General features: G+C 32.0%; 1 protein-coding gene across 1 annotated transcript in view; it reads left to right on the plus strand.

Annotated features, from left to right (window-relative positions):
• The window catches only part of LOC114337473 (zinc finger protein 358-like), a 307896-nt gene that overhangs the window by 127635 nt on the left and 154796 nt on the right, over nucleotides 1–25465 (plus strand). The gene's annotated exons all lie outside the window — the stretch shown is intronic.

Genomic DNA, 25465 nt, shown 5'->3' on the forward strand with positions numbered 1-25465 from the left:
AAAGTATCGAAAACCTCCACTTTTCACCCTCCGTAACTCTGGAACCGTCGATTTTATAAAAATTATGTATATTATCTTTTTTGTTTTAAATTTTTGAACATTTTTGTATAGAACATTGTTTACGCTTAAGCATAGTTTTAGAAATATTGACGAAAAACGTAAAAAAACTACTAATTTACCGAATTCTCCCCCATCTCCCCCCAAACCGGAACTCAAAATGGTTAACTTTTTACTGAACAATATGTGGACCATATTTAGATCAATTTGGTGTTGAAGGAAAACTTTTACTGTGGATGTCTGGGTTAGGCCTTTTTTTGGACCGATTATACTGTACTACCTCCGTAACTTTGGAACCGTTCATTTTAGAAGGATTATGCATAGGGCCTTTTTTTATTTCAAATTTAATGTAGAGCATTTTTGTATAGAAGGTTGTTCATGCTAAACCGTATAGTTTTAGAAATATTGACGAAAAACATAAAAACTACGAATTTACCGATTTCTCCCCCTTTCCAACCCCCAAACCCGACGCTCAAAATGGTGTGACTTTTTTCTGAACATTATGTGGACCATATTATAGAACAATTTGGTGTTGGAGGATGACTTTCACTTTGGATGTCTGGGTTACGCCATCTTTTGGATCAATTGTATCATACTATCTATCCCAAAATTTGTTAATGACAATGTACCTATAGGAATATAGGAAAACTTTAGTAACTTTTTTATGGCACCATATATAAATCACGTAACAAACAAAGCCAAGAGAAGAAAAGTACTAACATGTCAAAGACGAAAAAGGAAATATTGTTTTATAGTTAGATGCACCATTGGACGGCCGGAATGGTGCATCTCTTTCGCACTCATCATTGAAGCCTTGGTTTTCTCGAAAGCGGCACCGACAAACTGAGACCGCAACACTGCGATGAATGATGTCAGATTGCTGTGAAAAATTCAAGGTTTTTCATAGCGGCAATGAAATGTGTAAACTCAGCAAGCAGTGGCTTCCAACGCATCTTTGAAAACCACTGCTATTATTTTGCGTGGTAGTTTTTTATGACGTCATTCGCCGCAATTCTCCGGTACGGCTTTCGAGGAAACCAGGGCTTTAGTCGTTTTAAATAATTATCAAATCACAGCTTAATAAAATAATGAATTTCTTCAGGAATCTTGAAGGGGGGGGGGTGCGACTTGAAACTTTGATTTGGTCACTTTCCGACCTTCATAATAATAATTATTAAGCCTTTATAGTTATTTGCGTTTTTCAAATTTTGAATCGCGTATAACTCAACAACAATCAATTTTAGAGAAAAATTACAGAAGAACTTTTTTGCTCATAATGACCCAAAAAACCTCAAACAAAAATTGTCCGAAGTGAAAAACTTCCTTCCTGCAGCCTGTGGATTTGTTATAAGGACCTCTTTTTGAGTAAGTTTGTGCAAAAAAACGAATCGGAATAATTTACCTAGCGTGTGCGAGCATATAGCCTGGACTATTAGAAAAAATTAATAAATAAACAGTTAAGGATAATGACAGAACACGTTAGACGAAGCATAAAGTGGATTTAGAAGTGGTGGGAATAGGGAATATCTAGGATCATACATTTACTTCGCAGACAGAAGACGATCTCCAAATATTAACACACATATTCAATACAACAGCCAAGAAATACAATATGAAAATATCAGCAGAAAAAACCAAATGTATGACAACATCTAAATGCCCACTACGATGTAAAATCGGAATTGATGGGAAAATAATAAAGCAGGAAGCAAGATTCAGATATCTGAGAATAGATATAACTAGTTACGGAGATGTTGAAGAAGAACAGCAAAGCTTAAAAGCAAGTAAAGCGACAGGATCTCTTAACGACACAATCTGGAAGAACAAACACCTAAGACAAAACACAAAAGCAAGAATCTATAAAGCAGCAAATAGGCCTATATTGACATACACGGCGGAGACAAGACCTCACACATCTAAAATGAGACGACTACTAGAAACAAAAGAGATGAAAATACTTCGACGAATATCAGGGAAAAAAAGTCTGTTGGATAGGGACAGAAGCGAACTAATAAGAAAAGCATGTAATGTAGAAGACATAAATGGATGGGTGACGAAACGGAAACAGGAGTGGAACGAAGATATTAGTAGAATGGCAGAGGATAGGATAGTACGAATAGCACGAGATAAGTCACCAAATGACGAAGAAGTATTAATTGGCAGACCAAGAAAAAGATGGTGCGATAATTTAAACAATTTAGGACTTTAGGAGGCTAATATTGAAGAAATAACAGGCTTTAAAGCCTACGTACAAGAAAGAAGAAGAAGAAGATACATTTACTTTAAAACAGATAACCCTATCTAATTAGCAGCATTTCTTGACCTAGAAAAATCCTTCCATAATGTACCAATACAAAAACTATGGGAAATAATAAAAGAAAACCAATGGACAACAAGCTACTAAGAATGATAAGTACAAAAATAATAATGCCGTAATTAGTAATAATTCAAGATTATATACGTTTACAATAAATTGAATACAAAAATAAAAGTTTTAGAAGCAGTTTGTAGACCTGTTTCGTTTTATCACCATAAATTCTAAATTAAATGTTAATCGAATTTTTTGTTATAATTAATATAATTTTATTCTTTATTTAGAAATAATATTTAAAAAAATAACCATTTTTTGTTAGACCCGCGGATCTTAATGGTAGAGCAAAAAACTTGTCTAATATTTTCGAAACATCCATTGCGACCTTGTTAAAGATCATGAGACGTCTCAAGGTCGGAGGGGATTGTTGCTTTTTTCTAATTATTGAAATCAATATCTGTTCATTTTATGAGTATATATTAAGCTGGTAATTGTGTTTTTTTTTAATATTTATTTACCATTACGGTCTCGCACGAAACATTAATGTAAAAATCGATGGACATAAAAAATTATTGGAACAAATAGAACATAATATTATTATCTATCTATGTAGAGTTTCAGCGTTTTTACACATTTGTTTTTTGTAAAATTTAATACAGTGCTTTTTAAACTGTATTTCAAATAACATGATAAACTTTTTTAAAAAAATTCTTAACACGTGTCAAATATTTCTATATTAGTCCAAGTAATGAAGCTTAAAATAGGACAAAACCTCGCAATTTTTACAGAATGGATCGATTTGCTTGAAAATTTGAGAATAAGTAGTGCATAGTCCAAGGATCAAAATCTATATGATGCCGAAAGGCGCTTTTACCATGGGGGTGGTTGCCACCCCATGTCGTGGGTAAAATTTTTTTTATTATATTTTGACCACAAAAGTTGGTAAAAACATTCATTCTAAGCAAGAAATGTTCTATATATTTTTTTGATAAAATTAATAGTTTTCGATTTATTCGCTATCGAAAGTGTTAGTTTTATATTAAAAAAATTAATGTTTTTAATCAGTTTTCTGCAAATAACTCAAAAAGTTTTCGTTTTATCAAAACAACTTTGCTTAACAAAAATGTATGTACCTTTTGAAAAATCAACAAAAACATTTTTTTAAATTTTCTTTAAGACCAATAGTAATCGAGCTATACTTTATTATATATGTTAGCTCTTCTTCGTCAAATGCTAAATATTGTAGTTTCAAAGTCAAAAGACGGGAAAACTATGCATTTTTCGAGGATAATTTGTTTAAACTAATTTAAAGTATTTAAGAATATCTATCTCCAGAAATAAAAAAGTCTTTAGCTCAAAAATTAAGTGGCTTATAATGAAAAGAATGTCAGACCCTATATTTTTCAGCGAAAAAGTGATCGAAAGCAAACCCCTAATCACCACCCTGATTAAAATTAGTCATTGACCTTATTTCGTCTTCTTTATTTATGTATTATTAATAGGTTCTAGAAGTTTAACTGGTTTAGAATGATTAGTTTTTAAAAAAATGGAGTCAAAAGGAATTTTTGAAGTTTGGTAAAAAATTTCCTTTTCTTCAGAATAGAAAGATTATCATCAGAGATACGAAAAAATATTTAAATATGAAATTGTAGCTTATTTCATTCCCAAGAACCTGGTTTGAAAAATTTTGCTACGGCAAAAATTGAGTGAGCTATTGACAATTAAATCTTGTAATAACATGCAAAAATCACCTTTACCAACCCTTTCAAAGTCACCAATTTTTGCGACTGAGGATTTTAAAAGGATTTAATATTAATTGTCTTGTAGATCTTGTTAAAACCTACAGAATTATTTTTTACCAAACTTTCTAAGATAAAAATTAAAAAGTTACGGTTAAAAAATCAATATATATTTTTGAAAAAAAAAAAAAGAAATCCAATTGGAAGCATAATAATGTAATTTAGCTTTGCTTTTAGTCATTGACCTTATTCATTCTTCTTTATTTATGTATTATTAATAGATTCTAGAAGTTTGACTGGCTTAGAATGATGATTAGTTAAAAAAAAACAGGAGTTAAAAGCGAATAACGAATTTTTGTAGCTTGGTAAAAAATGCCATTTTTTTCAGAATATAAAGATTAGCATCAGAGATACGAAAAAATGTTTCAATATAAAATTGTAGGCTATTCAATTCCCTAGAACTTGGTTTAAAAAAAAATTTCTACGGCAAAGATTGAGTGAATGGTAAATGAGTATATATCGAAAAACATTGATTTTTTCTGTATAAAACTCACACTTTCGATAGCGAATAAATCGAAAAGTATTAATTTTATCAAAAAAATGTATAAAACATTTTTTGATTAGAATGAATGTTTTTATCAACTTTTGCAGTCAAAATATAATAAAAAATTTCCACCCCTAAGATGGGGTGGCAACCGCCCCCATGGTAATAGCGCCTTTCGGCATCATATAGATTTGGATCCTTGAACTATCCACTACCTATTCTCAAATTTTCAAGCAAATCGATCCATTCTGTAAATGTTGCGAGGTGAAATGCTTCGGTTCCTGGACTATATTTGGATTTACGACGAGAGAAAAATTTGTTGCACATACAACATACAAGATGTTCTATGTGGCCTTTTGAATTCTGATGCGTACACTCAAGTTGTTTTTATGTATTTCTGACTGCAGATTATAAATTTCGAGAGTAGATTTCGATCCGAGTGGAAAAAATTGTTATAAACAAATTAATTGTTTCTAAATTGTTTATAAGCATTCAGCTTGTAAACTAAAAGAAATAAAAGAAATTTTTTTAAATAAAATTTGTTCCTTACGAGCACACAGTAGCGATCAACAGGTAGCAACAAACGCGGTCCAAGATTGCGAAAGTTCTGCGAACTTTCAAAAGTGAGGCAACAGTGCGTCGGTAATTCGGCACTGACAGTGACGTTTATACTATCAAAAACAATAATTTTTATACACATAGGCGCGAAATGTTGCAAAGTCAGTGACGTTCGATTTCTTGTTATAAAAAATCGATTTTTAGTAGTTTCAATGTGACACAAAATTTAGGCACGGGATAACAAAGTTTATTTGAAGAAAGTGTATTTTTTTGTAATTCTTAATGGCGGTACAGGCTCGTTTGTTTAATATTGTAGTTAATTATAGAGTAATTTTCACATACTAACATATTTCTGAAATTGGGCTCTGTACCACCATTCTTTATTATATTACGAATATGTGTGCCAAATATCTCGACAAAATATTCAAAATTAGAGTCGCAATCTTGGAAAGCGTTTGTTGCTACCTGTTGATCGCTACTGTTTGCTCTTAATAAGAAACAAAGAAAATGACGTTTGCTAAAAAATATTGTAAAATTAGTGCATAATGCAAATTGCAAAATAAATATTTTTCGAAGCTTTTTCAATCGTAACTCAGCTTCTACACATGCAAATAAGCTTTTTACACAAGCTGAATGACGGGCTGGGCGATTTTTGTAGTATAACAAGCCTACACAAACTCCAACGGTCAGACCCGACAGTCGGGTGGTCAGGTCGGGACGTGTGAATGCCTTTTACTTTCTTTCTGTGACCTTTTAGAAAGCGCAATATTTCCGTTTGGACACCATAAAAATTATTTTTTTGTGAAAAACGTTCACAGTTACTCCCAGTTCCCTTCAGTTTTCTTTGTGTGGATCAGTGTGGATTGAGCAGCTCGACAGATCTGTTGCCGGTCCCAATCGCTGATAAAGTAGGAGGGGGTCTACAGTCAGGTTAGCATCCTACTGATAGACTTTAAACCCATACAGCCTATAAAAATAGGATAATAATAATAATATCTTATGTGATTCTAGAACAAAAGATGGACTGTGGAATGGAATGGAGGCCTTTCTTCTTCTTAACGTGCCCTATCAAGTCCCCTTGTTGTTGGCGATTAACATGGCGAAACTGTTTTTGTCTCGAGCTATTCTAAATAGTTGTTCTGCTTTCTTTATTCCTGTCCACTCCCGGATATTCTTCAACCAAGAGGCCTGCTTTCTACCAATTCCTCTGCGTCCTTCGATTTTACCCATCATAATAAGTTGAAGAATATTATACCGGTCTCCCCTTACTACGTGTCCAAAATAAGCCATCTTTCTATATTTGATGTTATCAAGCAGCTCGCGGGCAGCATTTGCTCTCTTAAGGACTGCCACATTTGTCAGCATAGCCGTCCATGGTATTTTCAGTTTACTTCTGTGCAGCCACATTTGAAAGGCCTCCAAACGATTAATGGTGGATATTTTTAATGTCCATGCTTCGACACCATACAAGAGGACTGACCAAATGTAACATTTCGCTGCCTCAGTGCAACACTGTACTATCTCAAAATCAACTATTTTGAGAAAGACGGGTTTAAAGTTTTTCATGCGCTAAGATTGACTCCTCAGCGAAAATTATTGTTTATTTTCGTTTTTCAGTTAGTTGTTAGTTTACGTAAATTAGTCTTGTACAGTTTTAAAAAGCACTAATGTATATATCTTTTAAAACATTTTTTATTTATTGGTTTAAATGAAAGGAATTTGAGTTGTTACAATATTGAACTAAACGTTTCAACAACTTTTAAAACTGTTACATTTATTTGTAGATGTTACTGTTTTGTTTTGGAAATTAAATGACATTAAATTAAATTTTTTCCACAATGTTATAAAATAGTTTTGAATCTTACACTTTAGCTCTGAAATAATGTAATATATAATAAAAATATTCAGTGATTCTTGTGTAAGTGTTGTTGGGAAAGTTTTGGTAAAACGCCATTTCCTAATGGAGAATAAATAAAATTTATTGACACTGCCATCTTAAAAAAACTACGTTTATTTTTAGGCTGTATTCAGTACACGTGACATACAACAGAAAGAACTGACTTATCTTTTCATTTCTTTTCATTATCTTCATCATTTTCTTTGGTCTTCACCCCATGGAAAAAGTTATAAGAAGATTAATTTTGCATCGCATAAACTTATATTAAATCCGCTTTTTTCTGGTGGAGCTCGATATGCTTGTTTGAGTTGGGGCTTGTTGGAGTTCGGCTCGTTGGAGTTCGGCGGCTGTTGTTTTGCTTTTCTAGGTTTCTTTTGGACACCTCTAGAAGTAACTGAAGAGCAAGAATGTCCTCTAGACATAACAACAAGAGAACCATTTTTCTTTTTTGTTATTTTATTGTCTAGGTTAAAAAACATCATTTTGTTTTGCTCATAAGAATACTTATAAAAAACAGTCGATGGAGTTGATTTCTTTACTTGAAATGATTTAACGTTCGCCCATACTACTTTCTCTCCTGATATAGAGTACTGGAAATTTTTACCCGGAAAAGAATTTTCTATCGCAGTTCAGTCGTATACATCTGAGGAGTCCATTTCTTTTACCTGAAATTGTCTTTTTTCTTTATTTGCCACTTGAACTACAGCGACTATTTGGCTAGGGACATAAAGAGGGTTCTTGTTAATAGTCTTTTTTAATTGTCGTTCAATCGAAGAATGCATGCTATAACCCTCGTTTTGAGTATGACCAACAAGTAAGTATTTATGAGTAATTGAAGGAATATCTAAAGTTTGTACTGCATATAGATACATTGATAGGAGAACGTGGTTTTTATTTTGGCCACTGCAGTTGCCAGAATACAAAATAACAGATTTTCCATTAGCATTTTCTTTTAAAAAATCAAAAAGGAATGAAGCGATTTCTAAAGCTCTACGTTTTGCACACCCTTCATGCCAAATATAGCAATGGCCTTGCTTAGATGTGGCGTCAAAAACCGTAAAATTGAAGGTGTTTAGTTTTCTTTTATAGTAAAATGTTGAAATTTGCCCATTTGGAAGTTGAAATACAGCTTCAAGATCAAAGCAATCAACAACAGTGTTCGAGTTATGATCCCTACTATTGTTTATGTCTTGCTGTTTATCTGCACGAGCCGTACAGAGAACTGCCTGCATGGCAATACTAAATATAACATTTGATTATATTACTGTATTGCTCTGAGTTTTATACAATTGTTCTGGAGCAACACCGAACATTTTTAGTTATTATTCTATTGCCCTGTAATGTAAGGTCTTTAAGCAAAGAACCATAGTAACATATGATGGAATTATAAATTAAAAATAAATATTTTAAGATAGTACAGTATTGATCTGAAAAGAACCATCATTCATTCATAGGAATTTATTTTTATCTCAAAACATACAAATTTTGAGATGTTACAGTATAGCACTGATACAGCGATTTAATCATGCGCTTTCGAAATGGAAGTTGCAAGTTATCATTTCAGAAGAGTGACCTCATTTTTGACTAGTATTCCAATGTTTTCCTCATTTATGAGCTTTAACATTTCTGAGGTATGTTGTCAGGACCAACGGCTTTCTTGTTTTTTGCCAATTTTATAGCATGTAGTATTTCTGATTTTAGTATTTCTGGTCCTTCACCTTCATCTAAAGTCTCCAGTTCTTTGGGTCTATCATCATTATACAGTTCATTTTTATAATTATACCAGGTAGTTCGAATTTCGTGTTCGTCTATTATCATTTTTTCCGACGAATCGGTTATAGTATGTGGAGTTTTCTTATGATAAAGACCAGGTACTTCTCTAACTTTTTTAAACATATTAAACGTATCATGTTTTTCTTTCAACTTTTCTAATTCCTTGCATTTATCCTCCATCCATTTTTCTTTAGCTGCCGTTTAATTAGTTTCTGTTTTTCTTTGTATTCTGTCTTGTTATCTTTCAATTTTCTTCTCTGCTCCATCAATTCCAGGATTTCATCAGTCATCCATTGTTGTTTTTGTGCCTCTGCATCGTTGTTGTATATTTTTCCATTACTTTCCAGGTAAGATCTTTAAACGTGTTCCATAGTTGTGTATTGTTTTCATTTGTTGAATTCTTTAGCTGATTACTCAGGTCATTTTCTATTAGCGTTTTGTTGGATGCTGAGATATGTAATTTTTGTGTTTTGGGGCTTTCTTCGACTTTTTTGAGCTTCACTTTGATGTCAGCTATTAGAGGGATATGGTCTGAACAGATATCCGCATGGAGTCAATGGAGGCCCAGAAACTATAAAAGAAGCCGAGGACAACCAGCGCCTAGATGGACAGACCCACGCCATAAAAAGGTAGCGGGAAACTGGCTACAAGCGGCCCAGTGTAGATAACAGTGGAAAGAACTGAGGGAGGCCTATGTCCAGCAGTGGATGCGATTGGCTGATTGATGATGATGATGTTGATGGAATTTTTGCCGGGTAGATCGTTCGGACAGGTTCTAACGCCACTTGCATTGTTAATCCTGTTTGAAGTAGCTAGGGTCGGTGCTCCATTAGCACAGGGGTCACAGGGTGGCCAGGTTTTACGTACCATCCGAAGCACGGTGAATAGAATGTCCCGCAGTTTAGTATGAGAGTAGTTGTAGTTGTCCTTTTTGAAGCACTATGTCAGGAATGTATTGATAATAATAAAATATAAAGATTTAAGCCATACAGCTCTCACTCCACCCAAGGGGAAAATTTGCCAACCCCAGATAGCTACGGTGTCAAACGGATTGAGCTCTTGTGGAGCTCTTTGTATTATGGAACCCTACGGGACCTAAACTTAACAAGCACTACTTTAATATTATCCTCAACAGCTTAAACTGAAGTAAGTAGGCACATTAGTGCCTTTTCAGATTAAGACACTGGTGTCTGACACCGGTGTTCAGTTGCATCAAAGCAGTGTTGAGCCACTAAAATCAGCCAGACACTCAAAGTGGCTCGTCTGTAGTCATTCATTTAAAACAATGCTTTGCTACCGGTGGCGGACGCCGGTGTCAGACACCAGTGTCTTAGCTGAAAGGGTACTTATTGTATAACTTAGAAATATTATCAAATACAGAGAGAGTCTGTAATTTGGAATAAATTCAATATCTCAAATACTAATTGTTTTTTTGAAAAAGGCTCAGACCCGTCGATTAGTATCTCAAATTGTCCTTTTTGACATACAATAATAATGTATACAGGGTGTCCCAAATTAGAGATATGACGTCATCGTTGATTTTCTTAAATGGCAACACTGTCATTTTGATAGCTATTTTGATAGCGTGTGTAAAGTTATATACAACTGCAAAATTTGAAATTTTTATTCCCTACCATTTACGGTAAGATAATAAAAAATAACAAAGTTATGAAAAACAAGTAGGTAATAAATAATAATTGAATTTAATTATTTCAATTAAGCAAATGCTCATAACGTTGCCCATTGTCAATTTGACAATAATTGAGGGCAACATTATGAGTATTTGCTTAATTGAAATAATTAAATTCAATTATTATTTTTGATTACTTGTTTTTCATAACTTTTGTTATTTTTTATTATCTTTTACCTATGTAAATGGTAGGGAATAAAACTTTGAAATTTTGCAGTTGTGTATAACTTTACACACGCTATCAAAATGACAGTGTCGCCATTTAAGAAAATCAACGATGACGTCATATCTCTAAATTGGGACACCCTGTATACATTATTATTGTATGTCAAAAATGACAATTTGAAATACTAATCGACGGCTGTGAGCATTTTTAAAAAAACAATTAGTATTTTAATTATTGAATTTATTCCAAATTACAGATATAACTTTGTTATTTTCTATTATCTTGTAAATGGTAGAGACTAAAAATTTAATATTTTGCAGTTGTGTATAACTTTACACACCCTATTAAAATAGCTATCAAAATGACAGTGTTGCTATTTAAGAAAATCAACGATGATGTCATATCTCTAAATTGGGACACTCTGTATACATTATTATTGTATGTCAAAAAGGACAATTTGAAATACTAATCGACGGGTCTGAGCATTTTTCAAAAAAGCAATTAGTGTTTGAGATATTGAATTTATTCCAAATTACAGACTCTCTCGGTATATTATTAATCGTGGAAATGAAACTGAAAAAATGGCCTCGGCAATTTTTTCGTCCAGCATCAATTTGTAAAAAAATTTGGGATTAGGCTCATTTCACCGTCTAGTTCATTTTCTATATTGAGCCGTTGTATGCTTTTGGTTTTTTACGGGTGAAAACTACCCCTAATTGTAAAAAATTATAAAATAACATTTTAAACTTTAATATTGTCAACATTTGGTTCTTATTAGTTACATAATGATTATTTTATGCTTTAAGATATACTATCATAATATTTTAACCCTTAAAACCACCCTTGTTGGAGCTATATATAAAAAATTACTTATCCTAAAAGAATAATTTCGGCTTGCATCGTTTTACATAAAAATTTGTTATTAGGATCATCTCACCCTGTACTTATTCATATTCATAACATGCTCAAGGGCGTCGATTATTTTTAGGGGTGTTGTACATTACGCCTTATTGTCAAAAATTATATAAAAACATTGTAAACTTTAATATGGGTAAAATTTGGTTTTGATTGGCTAAAAATAATGATTATTTTATGCTTTAGGATATAATACCACAATATTTCAACCCTTAAAAACCACCCTTAAGAACATTACAATTTTTATAAGTAAATATTTTAATAGATCTATAGAGAAAAAAAAGTAAAATTAAAAAATTACAAAAACATTTATTTACACAAAAATAGGAATTTACAAATATGTATGTAGAAGTACAAATACAAATGGTTTTAAGTCATCTTCCAATGTACGAACCAGTTCTATGCATTGAAAATGTTCCATAAGCGGGCTATTCGAATATTTCGAAAAAAACAAAATCGTTTTATAAACGAAGCTCCTTAATTTTTGGCGACAAAAAGTTTTTTTTTTTAAATTGTTTTGTAGGATTTTTGCAGAGCTTAACCCTTAAACGCCCAACCTTTTTTAGGTTCCATGTACGCCCAAGGGTGGGTAAAAAATGTCCACCTCGAAAATAGCTAATATATTTATTGAGAGTTGTTGGAAATGGATTAAACTTAAGAATCTTATGCTTAAGAAACACAACATCTAAAATATTAATATAAACAATTTACAAACCTTACAACAAAATTACAATGTACATCAAAATTATCATACCACAGTAAAATCCAGTAATCTGATTTGTCGATTTTCTCCACATTCTTCCTTTCAGCCTCCTCATTGGCGGATAATTATGTCGATTATGTAATTATACGTCGTTAATTATATGGATTATGTTTCTACCAACGAGAAATTATATAGAAACCTTTAGTAACAAGTTTTACCAAGGGTGTACTTTTATGCCCACCCATATTTAACTCAAGATAATACCTTTATTTTCAAAAATATAGGTAAAACCAATTTAACATTCGATAAAAGGCTATCTTTTTAACAATAAATAATTTTTGGAAAATTTTTAAACACGTAATAAATATGTTACAAGGGAATACGCATTAGGTGGACATTTTTTACCCACCCTTGGGCATTTAAGGGTTAAGGCTGTGTAAATTGAATTCCGTTAGATCCCTTAGTTTGTAATCGGGGTGGGTTTAAAGGGCTCGAATAAGGGGGTATTTGCTCGTAAATAGAGGTTTTAAATACCTTTATCTCGCTAGCTATTCACTGTAATGAAAATCTATGCACAATATAATTTTAGCTATTAAAAAAGCTACAATTTAGTAATTTATCGTTTTTTTCGTATCTCCTGTATTTTCGGAGATATTTTGAAGTAAAAGGTAAAAAATACGAAATTGCAAAAAATATTTTTCCTTTAAACTCCATAGGTCAAACTTCTTGAGTGTATTGACGATACAAATATACAAGGAATTACAGAAAGGTGAAGACCAATTTTTAATTAGGAGGGTAGTTAGGGAGTTATTTTCACTGATTTTTTCGTAGAGAAAAGCAGGTACCGACCTTTTTTGATCATAAGTTGCTCTATTTTCATGTTAGAAATTTTTCAACGAAAACTTTTCGTTTATAAATTTGCCAAAGTCTGTGTGTTATTGCGTTGCCGCTCCTGCAATACTTAGAGCAGGTGTATCGATGTATTCTTATGTAGTTTTGCCTTCTGAATCCAAATCTGAAAACGGCATTCCGATATCTCTAACCGTCTTCGAGATAATCTACCTCAAAGTCTAAAATGTGACGTCACAATCCGGTTATTTCCTACCGACCGCGACGCACTAAACGTCAGCTCAAATGGTTGGTTAGGAAGTAGGCTACTTTTCAAAAAGCTAAACATCAAACTCAATAAGTTACGAGTAGACTAGTAATAATTGTCTAGTAGTTTTTCAAATGTTTGACATTACTCTTCCAGAATTGAACAAGCGCTGTCGTATTTTTGTGTGACTATAAAAAAAATCAATTTATTACCTACCTTCTTACATCTTACATCAAATATCGAATCTTGTGTAAGTAAACCGTTTATTCCTTTAATTTATTTGTAAATTCAGGTTATATATTGTACTCACCTATATAAATTATTTTTGAAATTAAAAACCATTGACGTAATGCACAACAAGGTACCTATATTATCTGACGTTTGTAATTAATGAATTTGAATAATTTTAACAATATTTGGTTATTTTGAATTATTTAATCTCAATTTGTTCAGCAAAGCATAGTTTATTTACATTTGAGTTTGACACTTCGTGAATGTCAAACTAAATTTTAAATTAAGTATTAATAAAACATCAATGGCATTTGATAGTGAATTTAATTATTATATAAAATAAATAAGATGTTCAAAAATACAATTTGAGTATATTTTAAAAGCAATAATTTATTAAGTAGGTATATATTTACGAGTATACTGCCTACCCTTTATGATAAATGGACTGTTCCATTTGTTATGAAATTAAAATACAGGGTGTTCAGAAACTCTACCGACAAACGAAGACAGGTTCCTCAGATAATTTTACCCAATTCATCTAGTCCGAAAATGCTTCCTAAAGGAGCTAGAGCTATTTGAAGATGGCGTCTGGTAATTAGTTTATCTTAAATATCTCCAGAACGTTTCTATTTAGAAGAACGAAAATTGGTACACATATTTATCTTCCAGGGATAAATCGATTTCATTAATTGCAAATTTCTAGTACCGGTCATAGGCGTCCGTTTGGGTAGGGTATCAGTTATATTATCGCATAACTTTTTTGTTTTCAATTTTTAAGCACTTTTGAGTCTGGATTATTAAAATGTAAGGCATTATAGTACTAAAAGGTACTCTTACTTTAAGTCGATAGGATACACCGTTTTCTAGAACAATCGATTTGAAAATTTTTCGTTGTTTGAATATCAAAACAAAATTTCAATAAAAAAAAACTATTTAGAAAAACCAGAATTGGTACATTTATTTATATTCCAGAGATGAATCGATTTTATTAATTGTGAATTTCTAGTACCGGTCATATGCGTCCATTTTGGGTAGATCAACGGTTATTTTATCGCATACCTTTTTTGTCTTTAATTTTTAAGGATTTTTGACATTAGATTATTAAATTATGAGGTATTCTAGTATTAAAAGTTACTCTTGCTTGAAGTTGGTAAAATACACCGTTTTTTTTTAATTTTCAAAATTTTTTTCGAATTCAGAAAACGAAAAATTTTCAAATCGATTTTTCTAGAAAACGGTGTGTTCTACCGACTTAAAGCAAGAGTACCTTTTAGTACTAGAATACCTCACAATTTAATAATCCAGTATCAAAAGTGCTTAAAAGTTAAAGACAAAAAAGTTATGCGATAAAATAACCGTTGCCCCACCCAAAACCACCACCCAAAGTCACCATAGATGGAATCGATTTATCTCTGGAAGATAAATATGTGTAACAATTTCCGTTTTTTCTAACTAAAAGCGTTCTGGAGGTATTTAAGAAAAACTAATTACAAGACGCCATCTTTAGCTCCCTTAGGAAGCATTTTTGGACTAGGTGAATGTGGTTAAATTCTCTTAAAATTATCTGAGGAATCTCCTGTCTTCGTTTGTCGGTAGAGTTTCTGGACACCCTGTATAGTCGGTTCGCTAAACTCGACACAACTGGCTAGTGATTTTAGTAGGTAATTTTTTTAGTTTTTTTGCGAATTTTGCCAAAATTGGCAAAATTACTAATTATTTAGTAATTATTAACTAATTAGTAATTATTTTTTTTTAATATTGACTAAAATCACTTGCCAGTTGTGTCCGAGTTTAGCGAACCGACAGTATATGAAATAATATTGTTTGGTATAAAAAATTATGGTCTGATATATGCAATTCTAATGGAAAAAAATATTTGAAGATTTTTCTCAAATTATGGATACCAACAACATTTTCATTTATAACTCTTTTATTTTTAATTTGACGAAGAAAAGTTATTCTTCATAAGAAGCTATTCATGTTCTAAGATTTATGATGCAACCAACATATTATATAAAGGTTTATTAATTTTATACGAGGTATATAAAAATATAAATTTAGATCAAGAGTAAACTACCTTTATAGTTCATAACATTTAAATTTTAATGATATAATTGCACATTGAAACATAATTATTAATTCTAAACTACTTTTCATAATAGCAATTTTCCATATTACGAATTAAAATACGTAAATAAACAAAGTTTTCGTTATGATAATGCTCGCATTTTCAGCTTATTATTATTATTTGAAAGTTTTAATTGTATACTTGAAAAAAGATTATTTAAGATTTCCTCGAAAAATGCAAAGTTTTCCCGTTATTTGGCTTTCAAATTATGCATTTGACGAGAAAAGCTAACCTTTAACATGCCGTATTTCGGTTTGTATTGGTATTAAAGATATTATAGAAAAATAATTTAGTTTGCGTTACTAATAGGTCTGGATCCCGCGTATGAAAAAAAGTTGATTAATAGCAAACTGAAAATTTGTTAATAGCTTAAGGGTGTCTAGTCGGATAAACTTTGATAATTGGGAACACTGGAACAGGGGTAGTTTTAATTGTGGAACATTTTAAAAATCACGAAAACGGCACATTTATTTTGTCCGACAGAATAGACTTAAACTCTCCGAACAGAGATTAAACTCTCATGCAAAAATCAGACTGCTATTTATCACCTGTCATAATTCCTGTCATTTCACATATTCTACATGTTCCACTCATTAAAACGCCCATTTGGTGATAAATAGCAATCTGATTTTTGCATGAGAGTTTAATCTCTGTTCGGAGAGTTTAAGGGCCGGTTGTTCGAACGCTAATCAACAATGATCATTATCAAATATTTAATTACTGTCACCAACTGTCAATGTCAACTTTGTTTGGGTTGCTGAAAACATAATTAATTACAATAATTATGAGATTTATTAATCGATTATGTTAATAATTGTTATGTTAATTGATTAACTAGTCTCATAATTGTAATCAATTATGTTTTCAGCAACCCAAACAAAGTTGACATTCACAGTTGGTGACAGTAATTAAATATTTGATAATAATCATTGTTGATTAGCGTTCGAACAACCGGCCCTAAGTCTGTTTTGTCGGACAAAATACATGTGCCGTTTTCGTGGTGTGACCGTTCCAAATTTTTAACCTGTTCCACAATTAAAACTTCCCCTGTTCCCGTTTTCCCATATATCAAAGTTTGTCCGACTAGACACCCTTAAGCTATTAACAAATTTTCAGCTTGCTATTAATCAACTTTTTTTCCATACGCGGGATCCAGACCTATAAAAGATACAATATAATACACCCAACATAAGGACAAGCCGCTCAGATTGGGAAAATGTATTAAACACACTAAATGGTACAGGTATTATAGGAGGCGACTTCAATGCACACCATGAGATGTGGGGTTCATATAAAATAAATCCCCAAAGGAACTCAGGTATTAGACGTTCTTGAGAATACTGATCTAGTTCTTTTGAATACTGGAGAACCTACCAGATTTACAAGAAATAACATTAGATCTGTGGTTGACTTAACATTTTCGTCATCAGATCTTGCTATTGATTGTGAGTGGTATACACTTAAGGATGTGATGGGATCAGATCATTTTCCAGTTATTATCGAAATAGACAAACATTTATATCCAAATGATATAACTTTCAACCCTACATTTTTTACCGAAAATCATCCTGAAGATAATACAACGCAATCTAAATACGATTTTTTAATAGAAGGAATTAACGCTGCGGCCTCAACAGCAATACCTATAACCTATAAACAAGTCTCCTAGAAATAAATTCACAAAAGTTTTACCACCTTGGTGGGACAACGAATGTGAGGCAGCTATAAAAGAGAGAAACCACAAACTGCATATTTATAAAATAAATAGCACTCTGGAAAATTACATAATGTGCAAAGAAGTTATAGCCAGAGTTAAGAAGTATCTCAAAGAAAAAGCTAAATATAACTGGCGTATGTGGTGTGCGAATTTAAACAAAAATACTTCAATTAAGGAGCTCTGGACCCAAGCAAAAAAAATGCAAAGACATACTAAAATCACTAAAAAATCTGGTAACTCTAACTATCAAGATCATTTTTTCGATATAATAGCTCCGCCAATGGTGTATAACAATATAAACCATTTAATGACCAAGCGAGAACAAAACAAGGAAAATCATCGTATATTTTTGGAGCCTATTAGACAAGGCGAAAACGGCGGGTTCGAAGGGAAAAATATTCCCATGAGATTTTTTTGCATAATCACATTCGTGAGACATCCCAGAATAAGGTTGAAGAAGTCGCCCACGCGAAAAGTGGGCCAATTTTTTTTAACAATTTTTTTTAATCAAATTGCAAGAATCAATATTTTTGGCCCGAAAAATTTTTTCTTTAATTTTTTGGACCATTCTGGACAAAAAAGATCTCTTATAATTTTTCTCTAAAGTTGATCGTTTTCGACTTATAAGCAATTTAAAATTGAAAAAAACGAAAAATGGAGATTTTCAAGGCTTAATAACTAGGTTAAAAGTTATTATTATGTAAGTCAATATATGACTTAATCAAAGTTTAAAGCCCCCCCTACAAGATCCTGAAGACATTTTTGTCATTATTTTATTACTAAGCTGCTATTTTTAAGTAATAATAATAAGTGCCATGCACGTGTGCGGCATCTGTAAATGCTGAGTGCGAGAGAGAAGCCATCCCAGCAGTCCAATTGTGCATCTTACTCGCACTCACATTTACAACCGCGTCAATACGATCTAACCGCTCATTGTTATTTATTAAAAATAACAGCTTAGTAGCAAATTAATGACACAGATTTCTTCAGGATCATGTAGCGGAGACTTTAAACTTTGATTTAGTCACTTTCTGACTTTCATAATAATAATTTTTAACCGAGTTATTAAGTCTTAAAAATGGCCATTTTCGCGTTTTTCAAATTTTAAATTGCTTATAACTCGAAAAAGGTCAACTTTAGAGAAAAATTATAAGAGACCTTTTTTGTCCATAATGGCCCAAAAAACCTAAAAAAAATTAGTCCTGGCCAAAAATATAGTTTTTTACAATTTGATTAAAAAAAAATTGTTAAAAAAAATTGGCCCACTTTTCACGTGGGCGACTTCTTGAACCTTATTCTGGGATGTCTCACGAATGTGATTATGCAAAAATATCTCATGGGAATATTTTTCCCAACGAACCCGCCTTTTCCGCCTTGTCTATATAGGTTTAAATGAAATTGAGTTTGCATTAGATAATAGAAAAAATACCTCTCCTGGATATGATCAAATTCGATATCCTATGCTTTATCATTTACCAATGAATGCTAAAATATTTTTAACCCAAATAATGAACGACATTTGGATACGCGGTGAATGTATCGAAGAGTGGAAAAAAGTTATTGTTGTGCCTATTCTGAAACCCGATAAAAACCCAGATGAAAGCGAGTCATACCGACCCATTTTTTTGCAACCATGTATATTAAAAATGTTTGAAAGGATTGTCAAAAACAGATTGGAATGGTGGTTCAAGAACACAAATGCTTTTCCTCAAAGTCAGTACGGTTTTAAAATAAATTATGGCACTGGTGATGCTGTTGGTCAACTGGTTACAGATATACAGCTGTGTCTTTCTCGAAATGACTACCAAGCTTCATTATTTCTTGATATAAAAGGAGCTTATGATAGTGTAGACTGGACTATACTACGAAATAAAATGATCAACTTACAAATTCCAGAAGTAGCAGACACCATACTTAAACTATACATAAATAGATCAGTAGCAATTAGCAATCAGAAAAGATAACGACATAATTTCTGAATATCGTTTGGTAACAAAGGGTTTACCTCAAGGATCGGTTTTATCACCATTACTTTTCAATATACAGGGTGTCCCGAAAAGATTGGTCACAAATTATACCACAGATTCTAGGGTCAAAAATAGATTGATTGAACCTCACTTACCTATATACAATAGTGCACACAAAAAAAGTTACAGCCCTTTGAAGTTACAAAATGAAAATCGATTTTTTTTCATATATCGAAATCTCTCAGAGATTTTTTATTGAAAATGGACATGTGGCATTTTTATGGCAGCAACATCTTAGAAAAAAATTAAACTGAAATTTGTGCACCCCATAACAATTTTATAGGGTTTTGTTCCCTTAAACCCCCCAAACTTTTGTGTACGTTCCAATTGAATTATTATTGTGGCACCATTAGTTAAACACAATATTTCTAAAACTTTTTTGCCTCTTAGTACTTTTTCGATAAGTTAGTGTTTATCGAGATATTTTGAATATTTTTCGAATCCACCACATATTTGTATATGGTTAAGTACGGTTATAGAGACCTGTTAATAATCTGAAAATTTATTTATAATTTACATTTTTAGGTATATTTTGAAAAAGAAGCTACATCTCGATAAAAGTTGACTTATAAAAAAAATACTAAGAGGCAAAAGTCTTAAAAACACTGTGTTTAACTAATGGTACCACAATAATAGTTTAATTGGAACGTACACAAACATTTGGGGGGTCTAAAGGAACAAAAACCCCATAAAATTTTTACGTAAATATATTGAAAAAGAAGCAGGATCTCGATAAAAACTGGCTTATCGAAAAAATACTAGGAGGCAAAAAAGTTTTAAAAACGTTGTGTTTAACTAACGGTACCACAATAATGAATTAATTGGAACGTACACAAAAGTTTGGGGGGTTTAAGGGAACAAAATCCCCATAAATTTTTTATGGGGTGGACAAATTTCACTATAATTTTGTTTTAAGATGTTCCTGCCATAAGAATGATACATGTCCATTTTCAATAAAAAATCCCTAATAGTTTTCGATATATTGAAAACAATCGATTTTCATTTTGTAACTTCAAAGGGCTGTAACTTTTTTTATGAGCATATTTGTACTAAGGTAAGTTAGGTTCAATCAAACTATTTTTGACCCCAGAATGTGTGGTATAATTTATGACCAATCTTTTCGGGACACCCTGTATACACCTATGATTTACACAATATTTCACCTAATGCAAATATTATTCAGTACGCTGATGATGTCGTCTTTTACACACATGCAAGAAGTTATGATAAAAGTTTACAAAGTTTGAATACAGCAGTTACACCTTTCATCCAGAATATAAGTAATCTAGGTTTTGATTTATCTCCGCATAAATCCAAAGTGGTCATTTTCACCCGACACAATATTCCAAATTGTACGACTATACAGCTGAATGATATTAATTTTTCTTTAACCAACCAAATAAAATATCTCGGAATCACTCTAGATAAAAAATTAACCTTTAGAGCACACATTGAAGAAATTTTACAAAAATGTAGTAAGGGATTAAACTTCTTGAAATGTATTATGAGGACATGGTGGGGGGCGGAGCCCCAAACAGCCTTGACTTTTTATAAATCATATATGTATAAGGTCCATTATAGATTATGGCAGCTTCTTATATGGCAGTGCTAATAATAACTTATTAAAAAAATTAAATACTTTACAAAACAAAGCTTTGCGACTCTGCATTGGTGCAATGAAATCAACTCCAATTGAACCGTTAAGAGTAGAAACTGTGGAACCTCCATTAGAGCTGAGAAGGCAATTATTGGCAGAAAAAATGATAATCAAGTGCAAAGTCAAAAATTCATCACTTACTCAAAAGATCTCCACCCTAAATATTCAGGACCTTACAGGATCATACTGGTCCAATAGAAACTCACCTTTTTTTATGTGAAGGATTTAGAAACTCAATAGACTTCTCCCCTACAACAGTTAAAGCCAACTTAAATGTTTTATTGTTGAACATTCAGGTAATTATACCTAGATATTCTGAATTATGATATCTTAATAATGAAATAATCAATCAGCTATTAAACAAATATCAAATGTATACTGCTATTTACACAGATGCATCAAAAGATCCTTATGGCACAGGTGCGGCGTTTATTGTCCCACTGCAAGTACAACGCAGATTTAAATTGACTAGAAAAACATGCATTTTTACAGCAGAAGCGTTTGCTATTTTGAAAGCTATAGAATATATAATGGAAAATAACATTTCATACTCCATAATTTTTTCTGATTCACTTTCGGTTTTAAATAGTTTACAATTACATTTACAAATCAACTCCGCATATAGTCATCCTTACATAGCCAAAATAAAAACTTTGCTCTCTCAAATGCAAAAAACTAGAAAATTTATTTTTGTGTGGGTGAAAGCACACTCAGGTATCACATTCAATGAACAAGTTGATAAAGCGGCTAAAGAAAGCATACAGTTGGGAGAAGATGTTACACCCTTATTAACATTAGATGAGAGAATAAATACTGCTAAGGATAATTTATATAAAAAATGGTCTAAACAATACAAACATTTTATTTTGACAAAAGGCACAAGATATACATTACTAGAACCCGATATTCGAGAAAATTACTGGTTTAAAAATTACGATTATCCGAGAAGTTCCATAACAACCATAGCTCGGATGAAATTTGGACATGCTTGCTATCCGGCACATTTATACAAAATAAAAATAATTGATAACAATCTTTGTGATATTTGCAATAAAACGGCGGACTTGGATCATATATTTTTTAATTGTAAGAAGTACACACATCAGTCGGACATTCTTACAAAAAATTTAAGAAGTTTAAACGTTTACGGTCCCTATAATGTTATGTATCTTTTGGCACTGAGTGATAAACGTATTTTTGATTTTATTTTGTTTTTCCTATATGACTGTAAAATTAAGTTATAGAATGACTAGATTAGGCTTGTAACCTTAAATGTCTTTCCTTTTGATTGCCTACACGCCTGCCTTACCGTGTGGGGTGGGTATATAGATAACACAGGTCTACAGAAAAAAAAATTTGTTTTGGTGCCGTGAATCTTTAAGCTGATTTTTACTATATTAGAGGCGATAAATCAAAATATGGATTCCGTTTTTTTGTATCAGCTCTAGTTTTATGGATATGACACATGTCAAAATTAGTAGTTTTAATATTTGAGATAATGAAGAATATGCTATTCAAAGGAATACATATTGTTAATTAAACTTCTTCGTCAGTATATTTGTTGTTATCACTGTATTATGCCTTCTTTATGCTAGAAAGAACATTATTGTCCAGGCTTTAGTCGAACTAGAGAAAATAATCTTACCATTCCTCCATATTACTAGACCTAATGAAGCAATTCGTTAAGGCACTTGATTCTAATGGACCATGCTTCCCTACATAGGAAGGAAGCTGTCCCAGATAAGTACGGAAAAACTTAAAAAGCTGGAATCGTTGATGGACCACAGGTCAGACTTCTTACAAAGGATCCGGCTTTTGTGGGGTCAATGAACGAGGTAGAGAAAAAAGCTTGGCTTTCATTTGTGGACATTATGAAACATTTTCTGGGAAATCACAAAAGTGAAAACTATGCTGAGCTGGTAAACCGTTTGCTGAATAACTTCCAATCACTTGGATGTAATATGAGCATCAAAGTCCACTATCTTCACAGCCATCTGGACTGTTTCCCTGAAAACTTAGGTGACACAAGTGAGAAGCAAGGTGAGAGATTTCACCAAGACATGAAAACCATGGAGGACCGCTACCAAGGAAAATGGAACACCCATATGATGCCAGATGTTTGCTAGAGTTTGAAGGGAGAATGTTTAAAAATTCATTCCAGGAAATCACGCAAGCGAAGCTTTCGTTACGTCAAGTAAAGTTTTTTTCTATTTTGTTAGTTTTTTTCTCAAAACTAATTGTATCTGTTTCATTGTACAAAGGGTTTTTTGTAGTTAAATGCCTTAAAACATACTTTTTTTATAATTGTGATTTTTATTTCAATTTAGTATATCCATATCAGCACATTCGTATTTTAATGCATAAATGCTGGAATGACCTACGTTATCTTGAAAACTAGAGCTGATATGGCAAAACTAAAGCCATATTCGGAATCAGCACCCCAAATATACCTAAAATCAGTTCTAAACACTTTGGCACCAAAAACACTGTAGGCCTGTGTAATCAATAATTATTAAGAAAAAAGAAAAACACTTGAATGAGAAAAGTGTAACCCTTGTCCTTATCCCAAAATTTTGATTAAGATTAATTTAGCAAAAATTCACTTTGAAAATAAAATATTTATTATATCTATTCTTAACAAAAAGGTCGGTCAGACTTAGATAACCTTAAATTAGATTAATAATTAGATAGTTTAGATAAGATATATTATGTTTATGTATGTACTATTTACTTTGTTTCTGGCCGCATGGTCTAATCCTAAAGCCAATAAAAAAAAAGATACAATTTTGTTATCTACAGTTTTTTTTGACTAAATGCATATTTTTCGAGGTATTCTCAAAAAACCCTCTAAAAAAGTCGATTTTTTCGACGAAAAATTGTCACTTTCAAGCGCGAATAACTCGAAAAATATTAGTTTTACGAAGAAAATGTAAAAAACATTTTTTTCTTAGAATTACTTTTTACATCGATTTACATGGTTAAAATGTAATAAAAAATTCCCACCCCCGAGATGGGATGGCAACCACCCGCAAGGTTTTATCGTACAGCGACATGATATAGAAAATGATCCTTGGACTATTCCCTACCTTCTTTGAAAATTTCAAGTAAATCCATGTTGGACGAAAAAATTGCGAGCCAAAATGCTTCATTTCCTCAACTATATTATATGTATAATATAATATGAAAACTGACAGAGATATAATAATATGATAGTTAGTAGGTATACCTCACATAATGCTAAGGTGAAACATTTCAGTTATTTGAATTGTAGTGCGGCCGATATGTGAAAACATTGCACATTTAATGTTACAAGCATATAATTTGGACCACATACACTACACATATAAAGGTTCAAATTTAGATATGAGGCCGTCTCAGATTTTGCCTTTTACAAAAATGGCGGACATTTAAAATGAAGGCTATACATATGTGTCTAATAGTACCATAACTCTTGAACGGAAAGTCCGATTTCAACCAAATTTGGTATATAGGTTCTTTTTTTAATTTACAAGATGAATGTGGCAAACCAGAAGAATCGGTTTTCCAGAAGTTGTGTGTTTACTGGTTGTTTATGTAAATATATGTTTTTTTTTAAATTGTTTCCCTCTGTATATATTAATTTTTAAAAAAGGTAATACCGAAATTGATAAGAGCGTAAAAATATTTTGTAGAAAATATTTTGAACTTTTTAGTTATGGTAATTACCATTTAATAAATGCATAACTTATCTTCACATGTACCTATGTGTGGCAGATTCGTGCAAATATTATAAGACTTATTGTGCATTTAATGGTAGAAGCATATAATTTGGACCACATATACTACACACATAAAGGTTCAAATTTACATATAAAGCCATCTCAGATTTTACCTTTTACAAAAATGGCGGGCATTCAAAATGGCGACTATACATATGTGACTAATAACACGATAACTTTTGAACGGTAAGTCTGATTTCAACCAAATTTGGTATATAATTTTTTTTTATGTGTAAAACCAAGGTCCTAAACCGGAAGAATCGATTTACCAGAAGTTGTTTTTCCTAATTTTTATGTAAAAACATGTTGTTTTTTTACCAATTCTTTCACCCTGTATATATTAATTTTTCAAAAAGGTAATACCGGCGTTGAAAAGGGTGTAAAAATATTTTTTTAGGAAGTATGTTGAACTCTTTTTATGCTAATTACCAATTAATAAATGCATAACGTATCTTCACATGTACCTATGAACCTATGTGCGGCAGATTCGTGCCAATA

The sequence above is a fragment of the Diabrotica virgifera genome, chromosome 5 (assembly GCF_917563875.1).
Source record: "Diabrotica virgifera virgifera chromosome 5, PGI_DIABVI_V3a".
NCBI classification, from domain to species: domain Eukaryota; kingdom Metazoa; phylum Arthropoda; class Insecta; order Coleoptera; family Chrysomelidae; genus Diabrotica; species Diabrotica virgifera.